This window comes from Cebus imitator, unplaced genomic scaffold (genome assembly GCF_001604975.1).
Source record: "Cebus imitator isolate Cc_AM_T3 unplaced genomic scaffold, Cebus_imitator-1.0 Scaffold203, whole genome shotgun sequence".
Lineage (NCBI taxonomy): Eukaryota > Metazoa > Chordata > Mammalia > Primates > Cebidae > Cebus > Cebus imitator.
In genome coordinates this window covers 1562844-1576407 of record NW_016107518.1, presented here as the reverse complement: position 1 = coordinate 1576407, position 13564 = coordinate 1562844, and positions in this window count along the sequence as shown.

Here is a 13564-nt window from a genome sequence, read left to right as displayed (position 1 = left end):
GATAGAGGCTGCAGTGGAGGCTGTGGCAGAGACTGTGATAGAGGCTGTGATAGAGGCTGTGGCAGAGGCTGTGACGGAGGCTACGATGGAGGCTGATGCTGTGATAGAGACAGATGCTGTGACAGATTATGTGATAGAGACTGTGACAGGTGCTGTGACAAGAGCTGTAACAAAGACTCTGACAGGACTGTAACAGGAATTGTGACAGGGCTGTGACAGAGACTGGGGACAGAGACTCTGGCAGGGCCAGTGACAGGCACTGCTATGGGGACTGGGACAGAAATGTGACTAAATCTGGAACCACACTCAGAGTTGGGACAACAGTTCCTGGAGCCTGGGCCCACACTCCCACGGTCGACAGAGCAGTTGGCGGTGACAGCAGCAACACAGCAAACACACAGGCCCAGCCAGGCCCAGGCACTCGCGGGGACGCCAGCAGGCTGAAGCTGCCGCAGGAAGACAGCGAGAGGGAGGTGAGTGAGGCTGGCGCCCACCCAGCTCTGCCATGGATGCCTGTGTGTCCGCAGGCAGGTTCCTGGCCCTCTCTGGGCCTCAGTTTCCTTGATAATGCTTACTGTGGGGACAGATCAGATTAGAGTGTGTTAAGTGCACACATGGACTGACTGAAGGTCCCAAGTTACTGTCGGGGGTCTCGGAATCTCCAGAGCCTCCCCAGACACAGCCGGCTGATTGAATCCGTAACGCGTCTCCCACACATGTGAACAATCATCTCCCTCATGTGTGCAGTGCTCTTGTGAAGAACAAAACACAAATTTGTTTTAAAATGTAAGAGAATTCATAGTCACGATGAGAACTAACATTTATGGAGCGCTTGCTCTGTGCAAGGTACCACACCAAACACTCAGCACGGATTAGCTCACTGTCATCCTCGCTAGAGCTCTGTCAGGTGGGTAGTATTTTCCCCATTTTACAGATGATTCAATTGAGGCTTAAAGAGACTGACTGAGTTGCCCAAGCTCCCAAGGCTAGAGGAAGAGCCAGGGTCTGAAGACGCTTCTGTCTGACCCAGTCTTGCTCCTATCCTCACACCATGAGCAACTCTCTTGAATCACAACTTCTGTTGTGGCAAATACATTTGAAGTTCAAAGTCAAAAATGTTTTCATGGAAAAAGGGGTCTTCGCACTTGAATTGGCTGGGACCTGCAGGGAAGCGTTCCTTCGGTCTGTGGCCACTTCTGGCATTTCTGGAACTCTGTCTTCTGTCTGCCCTCCCTGAGGCACTAAGTGGCGGATAAGCAGGATATGATTTTCTGCCCTAAGAGAGCACAGACTAGCTGTAACGATTTCAGGGACTGTGGTTGTTTTTGTACCTTGTGGTCAGGATCTTACTTTGGGCAGAGAAGGCCCTCGCCCCGTCCTGTCCTTGAGGGATGGATCCTCATTCTCCCAGATGCTCCTTGATCAGGAAGTGAGGTGGGAAACCCCTATGGCTCCTCCCAGACCATCTCTCTTCTACCTTTTCATAAAACTCTTCATCTAGTTGGGCGCAGTTCCTCACACCTGTAATTCCAACACTTTGGGAGGCCGAGTCAGATGGATCACGAGGTCAGGAGTTCAAGACCAGCCTGGCCAACATGGTGAGACCCTGCCTCTACTAAAAATACAAGAATTAGCTGGGTGTGGTGGTGGGCGCCTGTAATCCCAGCTACTTGGGTGGTTGAGGCAGAGAATCGCTTGAACCTGGGAGGCAGAGGTGGCAGTGAGCCATTGCACTCCAGCCTAGAGGACAGATTGAGACTCAGTCTCTAACAAAACAAAACAAAACAAAACAAAAACCTCTTCACCCGCCTGCTCCTCTGAGGCTCCCACAGCCAGTCTTCTTGTGGCTGTCACCTAGCCATCTTTCCCTCTGAATCCTGCCCTAATGGAGGGGCTCCACGTGAACCTCAGCCCTGGCTTCTGCTTTCAGTGGGCTTCTTCTCACCTCCAGCCACCCACTCCCATGGCCTCAACCTAGAGATGCTCTACCTCTAAAATCTAAAATTTAGGCTGACCTCAGCCTCTGCTCCTTCCACCTGCTCTCTGGGCCCTCCCTTCCTCATCAAGGGCAGTGAGAGCCACCAAAGAACTCTCAGCACGGAAGGACTCCATCCGAACCTTTGCACCAGAGACTTAAATAAACACTAGCATAGTTTCTAACAGCTCAAAGCAGCATCACCAGATGACAACTCCAGCCCCTTAAAGTCTCTGCCTGGGAAAGCTCAAGGTGACCAAAAGAATGTATTGTTTGTTCCAATCGAGGGCCCCTGTCTCCCAGTCTCTGTGGGAGGGCACTTAGTTTTGATAAGTGCCAGTCACAAAACCTAGCTTGCCTGGTCGTACAGAGCAAAGCCCTGTTTTCGCCCTTCAGTGCCTGTTGCCTGGCTCACCCCACTTTAAAAAGTCTCTTACCTTTTGTTTTGAGGAAGCTGAGTTCAGTTCATGCAGAACCCTTTTCCCTATTGCAATAGTTTTCATTGAATAAAATCTGCTCTTACCACTTTAACTACTATCCAGCCTTGTTAACCGTTGACAATAACAAGCTCTGTGCATCCACCCCTCCTGTCTTCAGTCCCTTCCCTTCCCAGTTTAGATCCCAAGATCTACCACCATAACCTTATCTTTCCAGTGTCCTCAATTTCCTTGCCTCATGGTTCTTTTTGTCTGTCAACCTAGAAACTCCAGCTCTGACCTTCTCTGCAGGCACACCAGCTACAGCAGGCCTGAGAGGCAGCCATGGAAAATCACACAGCCGCTCAGATTTGCTCATTGTCTCTGATGTGCCTCTGTGCCTGGCGATCTCACTGTGTTTTCCTTATCTGCCACGTCTCTCTTCTATTCCATCAGTGTCTGAGTCTGCACAGTGTCGCTATGACAGAATGCCACCGACTGGGGAATTTATAGAGAAAAGAGATTTAGTTGGCTCATGGTTCTGGGGGCTGGGAAGTCCAAGAGCATGGCACTAGCATCTGGTAAGGGTCATCCTGTGGTGGAGAGGTGGAGGGCAAAGGTGAGCGCGTGAAACAGAGAGAGGAAGGGAACCAAACTTATCAGGAGCCCATTCCTGGAATAATTGCATTAATCCATTCATGAGGGAGTAGATCCCATGACCTAATCACCTCTTAAAGGCTCCACCTCTTAATACAATGGCAATTAAGTTGCCAACACACAAACTTGAAAGGGACACATTCAAACCATAGCAACCAATTAAAACTTCTCCCCAAATTTCAGCCTCTTCCTACAGAATCCTTCCCATCAGCATAGAAATCTGATCAAATCTCTGCTATCAAAAAAAAAAAAAAAAAAAGTGTTCTCCCTGAACTTCACCATTTCTTTCTCTCCCTCCCATCACATCTAAACCTCTCAAGAGGGTGGGCTTCATTTGCCTTCCTTTCTCAACTCCCACTCATTCCTCGGCCATGCAGTCAGGCTTCGCTACCTACGATGTCTTCAGCAAGACCACAAACGTCCTCCAGAGTACAAAGTCCACCTTTTACTCCTTTCCTTATTGACCTCGGAGCACCATGCGATGCTGCTGACCCCCTCCCCCTTCTTGAAACACACACTTCCCTTGATTTCAGTGACACACAGTCTTCTGATTTCTTTCTACGTCTCTGGCCAGTCCTCAGAATCCTTTGTGTCCCATTCTCCTCTACTGGCTCTGCACATGTGGATGGTATTTCTGACTCTATTGCGTGTTCTTTTATTTTATCCCCCACAGGATCTCTCTCCCTGAACACTCTTATCCAAGCCCTTGGCTTCAGTTACTCTTCATGCCTTCAGCCCAGACCTCTCCTGTGGGCTCCAGACCCGCTTATTTTGCTTCTCGGATGTATTACGAGCAACACACACTCCAAATCTCTAAGCATTCACTCTCTTCTCCAAAGGCCCCTGCTCTTCCTGCTCAGTGAATGAGATCACCACCCTCCCGTGGTTGAAGCCAGAAACTCTGGCATTTTCCTGACTCCTTCCTCTGCCCCCAACATCCTATCAATTCAAAAGTCTTATTTCTCCTTCGTAAATATCTCTCAACTATGTGCACTTCTTACCATATGCACTGACACAACTTCAGATGATTTCTTGCCTAGGGTAGGGCAATAGCCTCCTAACTGGCCTCCCTGCCTCCAGCCTTGCTCTATTATAACCCATTATCCATGCTGCTGCCAGAGTGGTTTTTCAAATGTAAATCTAGCCATATCTGCTTAAAATTTCTAATAAACTTCACTGGTCTTAGGATAAAATCCAAACTCCACTAGCAAGTAAGCTACTCTATAGTCTGACTACCCTTGCTCCCTCGGCCTTCCCTCCAACCAGTGTCCTCCTGACCCTTGCACTGTGTGCTCATGCATGTTCCCGGGCTTTCTGCTGGTGGTGATGGCGGCAGTGTCATCCATGGCTGTGGAAGTGATCAGATGTTAGTTGTGGGTGATTGTAGTGGTAACTTTAAACCACTGCCCACCACATTTTCAAGGCGATCTTCGGAGGCTGACTTCATCCAACCAATATCCCTTGCTCTTATTTCCTGGAAGGTTGATTATGCATGCCCATCTCAGACCCACCTCCAGCCAGGGCTGCTTTAGGGCCCTCTGTTTGGGGCCCTGGCGAGCTCCCACACTGACTCTTGGTTATCAGCCTGAACCTATGTCCAACGTTCATCCCTTTCCAGCCTTGAGTTGAGCCCAGCATGTTGGTGACGGGACAGCGATGGTGATAAATGTGACGATCCTGCTGCTATCAGCACTCACTGGGGAGACAGACAAAGCTGCCTGGGGACCCTAGGACAGGAGCCACTGAGAGGTCCAGCCAGGTGGTGCTGGTTCCAAGTCCTGCTGAGTCCGGCAGTGATCAGCTGATGGGGCTGCTTTGACCTTCTCAGAAGCTTGGCTCTGAAATGCTGACCTGTCACCAACTTTCTACATACATCCAGGGCTGGTGGTCTGAACCCCAGCACAGGGCACTTGGTTGCCAGGCTGGGGCCCTGACACTTCTGATACAGACAACATCCCTCCCCAGTACCAGAACTTATTTGCATCTATGAATATGCATGGGGGCTGCTTTCCTAAACCAGGGAAGGTAGCTGGGAGCTGGGAAGAATGGAGATAAGCTGGCTGGGGCATGATCACAAGGCGTTTACCTGTCCCTGTGGTAGGGAGAATGACGGACCCCAAAGAGAACCAGGTCCCAATTCCTGGAACCTATGAATGTTACCTGCCTGACAAAATAAAATAAAATAAAAAAGTTTGCCAAGGTGATTAAGGATCTTGAGATGGGAAGATTATCCTGGATGATCTGGGTAGGCCCTAACCGCAATCACTGGTGTCCTTAGAAGAGGGGGAAGACAGAGGGAGGGTTTGACCCACAACAAGAAGACAAAGTGACCATGAAAGCATGATGCGACCCTGGGGGCTTTGAAGACGGAGGAAGGGGCCATGAGCCAAGGAATGCAAAGGAACACATCTAGAAGTGGGACGACGCGCTGGAGCCTCTGGAGGGAGCATGGCCCTGTCAACACCTTGATTTCGGCCCAGTGAAACTGATTTCAGACTTCCGGCCTCCAGAACTCTAAGAGAATAAGTGTGTGTTCTTTTATGCCACCATGTTTGTGGTACTTTGTTACAGCAGCTATAGGAAATGAATACAGTTCCCTTCCACCCTCCCACTCTGCCACTTCTCACTTCCTCTTGAGTCGGGTTTGGCTCTGGGGTAAGCAAAGTGGCAGAGAAGACGATCCTTCTCACCCGTTCTTGGGGCCTGGCGCCCTCTGGTTCCAGGGAATGGTGGCTTTGGAAACATTGGGAGGTGACACCTCCTCAGAGCAGTAGTCACACATGGGTCACTGTCAGAGTGACATGCCCAGGCTACTTCCAGTGGCTTTGCTGGCAGTAGGCGTTGAGCTGAGGCAGAGAGGAAAGATTCTAGAGAAGCCATATGGGGATCGAGGCTGACAGAGCGATGCTTGAGCATATGTGTGCTCCCTTTTTTGGAACTCCCAGAAATACTTGTGGCAGAGGAGGAAGAGGGCAGAGGTCCTGTAGGCGCAAGAAGAGAAACAGCAGGAACTTTGAGTTATGGATGTTAATGGAGCTTTATTTATAGCCACAGACTGCGAGGGTCTGATAACATTTGTGGGATGTGCTCCTTGGCTGGCTGCTCCCTCCCTGCCTTTTTGCATAGGTGGCTGATTAAGCAAACAGCGACGTCCAGATGCTTTCATCCCCTTCCCCTGTTTTCATTCAACCTCCATCATTTTCTTATTGAGTTGAAGGAGCACTTTCTATACTGAGGAGAGTATTCCCTTCTCTATCACGCATGGCTACAAATACCCATTTCCCTAGTTTCTTATTTCTTCTAACTTTTGTTATGCAGTGTTTGCCATGCAGAAATCTTCTTTTTTATAGTAAAGTATAAAACGAAAAAGTAAAAAAGTATTTTTATGATTAAACGATGCCTTTTGATAGTAAAGTATATCAACCTTTCCTTTTACCATCTCTGACTTAGATATCAAACTTAAAGAGCTCTTCCCCATCTCAAGAAATACTCACTTAAATTTTCTTCCTATAAATACATGTTTATATACATGTATAATCCATCTTCCCCCCATTAATTAGCAATGCCTCCTTTCCTCATATACTAAATTTCTGTATATACATGGTTGTCTATTTCTGCATTGTATCTGTTCCATTGACTTACTTCTCTATTCCTGTTCCTATAGCACTCTGACCCCCCGAATTACTGTAACATACAATTATCTTTAAATATTAAGAGGGGTCTCTCTCCTGTATCACTTATCTCTTTCAGAATTCTCTCCTGGATTTCTCACCAGATTAACTATCTAGTTAAAATGATTTGATTATATTTTAAAAGATCATAGGCCAGGCAAGGTGGCTCATGCCTATAATCCCAGCACTTTGGGAGGCTGAGGTCGGCAGATCACCAGGTCAAGAGCTCCAGACCATCCTGGCCAACATGACGAAACCCCGTCTCTACTAAAAATACAAAAATTAGTTGGGCATGGTGGCATGCACCTGTAGTCCCAGCTACTCAGGAGGCCGAGGCAGGAGAATCACTTGAACCCGGGAGGCAGAGGTTGCAGTGAGCAGAGATTGCACCACTGCACTCCAGCCTGGCGACAGAGTGAGACTCCATCTCAAAAAAACAAAAACAAAAACATGTTGGGGATTTTACTGAATTATAAATGAATTTTCGAGGGAATCGATTATCTTGATACCATTGACTCTTCCCCTCCAAAAGGAAGGTCTGTCTCCACTCAAGCCTTCTTTTGTGTCTGGGAAGAATTGGGCCATGGCTTCAGCCCTGGTGCAACTTGTTCTCTCATTTTCATTCCTTTGGTTCATTTCTGTCAAGTCTGGGGGGGAGGTAGTTTTGTAAACCTGCATTTAAGCCAAGGCAATTCCCAGAAGTCTTTAGATTTGCTCTGGATTGAGGGTGACGGCAGGGATGTTGAGTGAAGCTGAGGGTGTGGGTGAAATTCAGAAGGAGATTAAATGCTAAAGAAGAGGAACTGAAGATTGAAGAGCATTGGCTTGTGTGGGGAAAGTGAATGCTGTGAACGTGGATAAGAGAAAGCACACGGAGAGGAGAGGGGAGACATGAGCAGAGGGTTGTCAAATAAGCCAGAGGAGGAGGAAAACCCAAGACCAGCACAGTCGACAGAGCGCCGTGTTGCAGGGAGGTTGTGCAGAATGACTTCGACGGAGCGGTGGGCTGTGTTGGTCGCGGCTGATCAGCCATGAGGTGGTCATAACATTTAGTGTTTAAACTGGGGCTGCTTCAGAACACTTTGGGACAACAGGGGTAAAGCAGGATGCTTCCTGGAAAACTGAGTCACATGGCAACCCCAGTTAGTGGTGACCTCTGAGAAAGCAGTCTCATTGAAGGGATGGCCAAGGTGCCCAGGTGATGTGGGTTGAGGAGTTAAGACAGCGATGGTACACTGTGCTTTGTAGAAGTTTGGCCTGAAAGATAAGGAGAAAGTTGGGTGGCAGATAGAGGGGAATTAAGGTTGAAAGGGGCACGTATATTTGCTTACCTGTTTTCTAGGCTTGAGCGATTTGACCCTCTGGGGGAGGGTAAGGATTTAGTAAAGAGGGAGAGATAGAAGATGCAAGATATATAGAAGGGATAATTGACGCAGAGAGAAGATACAGAAGTGTATAGTGTATAGAAGATCCGCAGTGTATAGGGGACACAGGGTTAGCCTGGAGGGGGAGGACAGTTCCTGATAAGAGAGGCAAATAAAAGAATGCATGGGAAACCAGCAGAAAAGGAAATTTGAGGGAACTCATAGTTTCTCAAGAATGGCTGCTGAGAAAGAGGTGGGCTATCTCTTTGGAGCAAAGAGCCCCCAAAGAAAAGGAGTAGAAGCCTTTAACCCCTTTCTTTCAGTAATTAACATGACCGGATTCCCTCTCATGGATTGAGATCGTTCTGAATGAGATCCATTGGTGATGGGGACCTGGCTCAGACTCTAAGCCGGCAGGGTTCTGGCTGGTGTGTCTGGACTGGAAGCCCTTCCCATCCTAGGCACTTTGGCATGTTGGGGTCTTCCTCCATTAAAGAAGGACCACAGTCCCTGTAGAAATCTGGACCAGTAAGAACATCACTGTCTTGGTGGCCAAGTATGCTCAGATGGTCCGGGGCCAGGTCCTGCTGTGACACCTTGGGGTGGCAGCGGAAGCCACAGTGAGTTGGAGACTCCAGCACTCTCCTCATGTGGTTTTGGATGGACGAACTAGCCCTTCGGATTCAGGAAGTCCTTCAGTTCAGGGTGGAAGAAGTCCCCATGAGAGGGGCGCTGGATTTCTTGTTACTTCAGAGAGGCACAAATGGTTAATATGAAATATTAGTCTAACGTATAACCCAATTTCAGTATAATAGAATGTATGCAGCCATTCAAATATGTTGAAAAATAACATTTGATTACATGAAAAAATAGGAATATTCGTTGAACAACTAGTATGGACACAATAATCCGATTTTTGAAAAGAATATGTAATATATCTATATATAGACAGACATAAAACTGTTAGAATATAGCTGGTTAGCAATGGTTGTTTCTGGGTGGTGGAATCATGAGAATTATGACTGGTTTTTCTTTTTACTTACCTTTATTTTCTAAATTTTCTACAAGGTACTTATATGGCTTTTTAGTACGTTAAATAACAAAGTTCTTTTTTAAAAGGATTGCCAAGCAGTAACAGGACCCCAGCTGAGCCTGGAAGGGGGAATGCGTTGAGAAGCCAGTGCCTGGGCCTGGGTTACTCTCCCCAGCTGCACTCAGCAGGTACAACTCATGACTGTATAAACCGAAGGGGAAAACAACTTGGCCAAATTTAGCCATGCACCTAGCCCAGTGTTGCTCAGAGGTCACCCATGGGATGCTTCGAGGGGAGAGATGCCCTACATTCTGCATCTGGGGTTCTACAGACCACCCTGGAGCTGGCGCCTTCAGTGCAGATGGCATCAGTTATGCCTCCCCCCTTCTCTTGATCCTGCTCACAACTACCCTGAGCCCATCTGTACCCAAGGCCAAATGGAAGAGATAAAGCTGTAAACCGAAAGTGACTGAGGTAGGTTTCCATCAAGTAGAGGTCTATTTAGCCAAGGTTAAGGACAGGCTGTGGGAGTTGCAGGTGGAGGCTGGGAGGGAGGGTAGGGAAATCCAAGCCACAGGCGCATCTGCGACCTTTGCTTTTTCCAAAGGGAGTTTTGGGGAACTTTCATATTTAAAGGGGAAAGAGCAAACAGGAAGGAAAAAAATAAGGAATGAGGGTAAGCCGTGAGGCAGATGATTACGTTCTTGTGAGGCTCTGATTCGCCTCAGTAAATCTACATTTTACACGTGAAAAGGAGCAGAGGAAAAAGTCAATGATGCTTTATCCTGTGCTGAGTAAATCTGCATTTGACATAAGTGAAAGTAAACATGTGAAAGGAGGGAGCAGGCGAAATGAGACTCTGTTGGGGTTGTGAAATCACAGCTGCCTGTTTGGGAACAAAAGGAAAGCAGTACTTGTGTGACTCAGTTCCCCAGCTTAGCTGTCCCTTTGGCATAGTGAGTTTGGAGGCTCCAGATCTATTTTCTTTCACAAGAGTTTAGGAAGGCTGAAATAAGCAAGGGGTTCTGGAAGGAATGGACTGCGGTGGCTGTGGCTGGGATTCCGGCTACATGCCTGTCGTGTTCACTGCGCTGCACAAAGCTTTGGTTGTTCCACACCCTGGTGGGAAGAGAGCAAGGACACTGCCAGCCAGTGGGGAAACGCACAAGTCAGACCAGAATCTGGCATCTAGAAGGAAGGCCTTGCAGCTCTAGCTGGAGTCCGTGATGAGTCCTAGACAGCATGCACCCAGGTGACACAGCCAGCTCACTCGTCCATCCTGAGTGTCATTGAGAGGGGCCCCGTGATGCCTCCCACCTATATTCGGCTGGTGTGTGCAAGGGGGTCGCTGGGGGGTGTGAACAGGTCTCCACTGGGGGGGTGCAGAAGTTGGCTGAGCACTAGCCCCTTTCTGCTCTCTCCAGATCGCTGCACCACATGTCACCACCTGCCACATGGAAAGTCTGTTAGCCAGCTGGACCTCTGTGCTCAGCGCACAGGGCTGATCTCACCCAGGAGCAGGACCTTTGCAGAACAGCAGGAGGGGTGAGGCGGGGCAGGGGAAGAAGGAGGGGCCTCCTCTGACCCACCACATGCCTCTGTGATGATTCTCTATGTGAAGAGCCTTCCCTGGTACCTACCAGTCATTCTCTTGAAGATTCTCGCAAAGATGGTGAGGGAAACACAGATTATCTCTGACTCATGACAGGCATTCCATAAATAATCGCTGAATGAACAAATGAGTGAGCGAAGTAATTAGTTGATTTTGTGGGCACAGAGGCTGTGGGCACAGAGGCTGTGGGCACATACATGGCTAGATGAGGAGACAGACTCTTTTTAGACTAGGGACATATAGATAAAAATACCCATGGTGCCTGGCCATGAGTAAAAGAAAGGCTAAGTTGCCAAGGTTTGTTGATTGTGAGTCAAAATTTTCATGTATTAATCACGATACTTTAAAAAGCCTTGTATCGAGGCCGGGCATGGTGGATCATGCCTTAATCCCAGTATTTTGGGAGGCCGAGGAGGGTGGATTAACTGAGGTCAGAAGATCAAGACCAGCCTGGCCAACATGGTGAAACCCTGTCTCTACTAAAAATACAAAAATTACTTGGGCATGGTGGCACACACCTGTAATCCCAGATACTTGGGAGGCTGAGGCAGGTGAATTGCTTGAACCTGGGGGGCAGAGGTTGTGGTGGGCCAGGATTGCCCCACTGCACTCCAGCCTGGGAGACAGAGCAAGACTCCATCTCAAAAAAAAAAAATTAAAATTTTAAAAATAAAATAAAAATAAAAAGTCTTATATTGGCACTAGAACCACAGATTATCAAGTCCATTCAAGTCCAAGTTTCAGATGAGTAAACAGGCCTGGAAGGAGAAGGAAGTGTCCAAAGCCACAGCTGGTGGAATTTAAGCAAACTGCAGGCCTCCTGCCTCCCAGTCCTGCCGGGGTCTTGCACCTCATGCTACTTTCACAGTGCAGCTGGGGCCTTTTCCCCAGGTGCAGGGTGTGTGTGATCAGTTTCCCTTATAAATAAATATTGGCTGGGCATCTATTGGATGCAATGTACCTATTATATGCCAAGCAAGTTGCTAGATGCTGGTGGTAGAATAGTGGACCAGATACTGATTTGATGGGAAAGGAGATGGCAATTAATCTGGCAATTTCAATAAGGAAAGTACACCCAGCTTCGGGAGCCCAAAACAGGAATGCCCAGCCCAGACCAGGGGGTGAAGGGTCAGGTGGGAGAAGCTTGAGGTGGAGAGCAGACATTCCACATGGGAGCCTTTCCAGGGGCGTTCCCTCACCCTGCACCACCACCCCCCACCCGGCATTCCTGGCTGATGTGTCTTCTATTTGCTTGGGAGTGCCTGGCTCCAGAGGCCCAGGCACTGCAGATAAAAGTCACACCTCAGAGACCAAGGGGACAAATATGCAGGACAGGCTGTTCAGATAGAGGGAGCCTCAGGAGGGGGTCAGGCTCCAGAGGGAGGCCCTGGGAAGGAAGAGCTCACAGGGATAGGGGTTGGTGGGATGGTATGGACTCAAAGGAAGAAGCCTGACCTCCAGGGTCCTCTCAGCAGGCCCTTCCAGCCCTACTGAGTTTTGCTCTTCAACCATGAAGCTCAGCCTTGTTTGGAGGCCAAAGCTTCCCTAGGAGACTCCTCATCTTTCTGGTCTCCTTTCCACCTCCCTCCTCCCATCTGCTGATGGGACAACTTCATGGACAACTCACCCCTTTTGCCTCATCGGCCCACCCTGAGTCATTTCTTTCATCCTTCGTTGGATAGCTCCTGAAACTCAGTCTCCTCTAGAGAAGTGTGGAGGCAGAGTCAGAGGTGGAGTCAGAAGCAACCACGATCCTCCTCCTCTCTCCCTCATCGTAGTTCTAGCAGTTGGGCTAATACAGACAGGAGCCCCAGACCCTGCAGGAAATGGAAGCAGGAGAACTGGGTCAGCATGGTGCTCGGGGGCAAGGTCCTAAGAGAAAGGGGCAAAGAAACTCCCTCTCCTTCCCCACTGGATGTGCTGGTTAAAATCATCAGCTAAGGTAGGTCTGGCTTCTCTGAGATGTCATTGCTACTGTGGATCAGCCTGGGGCAGCCCCTGGGCACTTTTCATGCTTCTTGACAAGGAGTTCTTAACTGGGCTACTGGGGTTCCATGCATGGCTCCAGGAAGTCTCTGGAGCCCCCGAAATTGTATGCAATACATTGCATGTTTGCACATGTCCTTGTTTCTAGAAGGCGCACAGATTCCATCAGATTCCCGAAGGTGTCCATGACACACAAAAGGTGCAGAACCCCTCATCCAGATCTTTGGAGGAAGACACACCTCCTGCTCACCTGCCCCCTCCCAAGAGGACCCCTCCCCTCCACTGGGTTTCTTCCACTCTTGTGCTTCTGCAGACAACCTGTCCCCAGAGCCAACTGGGGCCATGTGCTTCCCTGCTCACCTGGACACAGCCCTGTGCCTTTATCGACTGCCCTATTTAGGAGCTGCTGAGCTGACGGCAGAACCCAGGACTGCATTTGCCCCCTCCAGAGGCATCTAGGCTTTGAGGAAGGGTGTGGGCAAAGAACCTCTGAATCTCGGCTTAAGGAGCAGGAGTTCTGGAGCCAAAAAGACTTGCACCTCTCTGAGATCCTGTTTCCTTGTCTACGAAATGGCGCGAATGCCTCCCCACAGGGGTGTTGTGAGGATGGAGATAATGGCTATAAAATGCCAGGCACTCGATAAATATTAGCTGTTATCTGGCACAACTGGACCCAGAAATTTTCTCTCCAGTGTCCCTGGCAGGAGGTTGTCCAGCTCTTTCTGGGAGCTGCCACCTCCCGAGACGGCCCTGCCCCATTTGGACAGCTCCCACTGTGAGAAAGTTCTTATGTCAGTCAGTCAGGAACTCTGAGTTGAAGTGACAGAAATTCAACTCACTGGCTCACCAA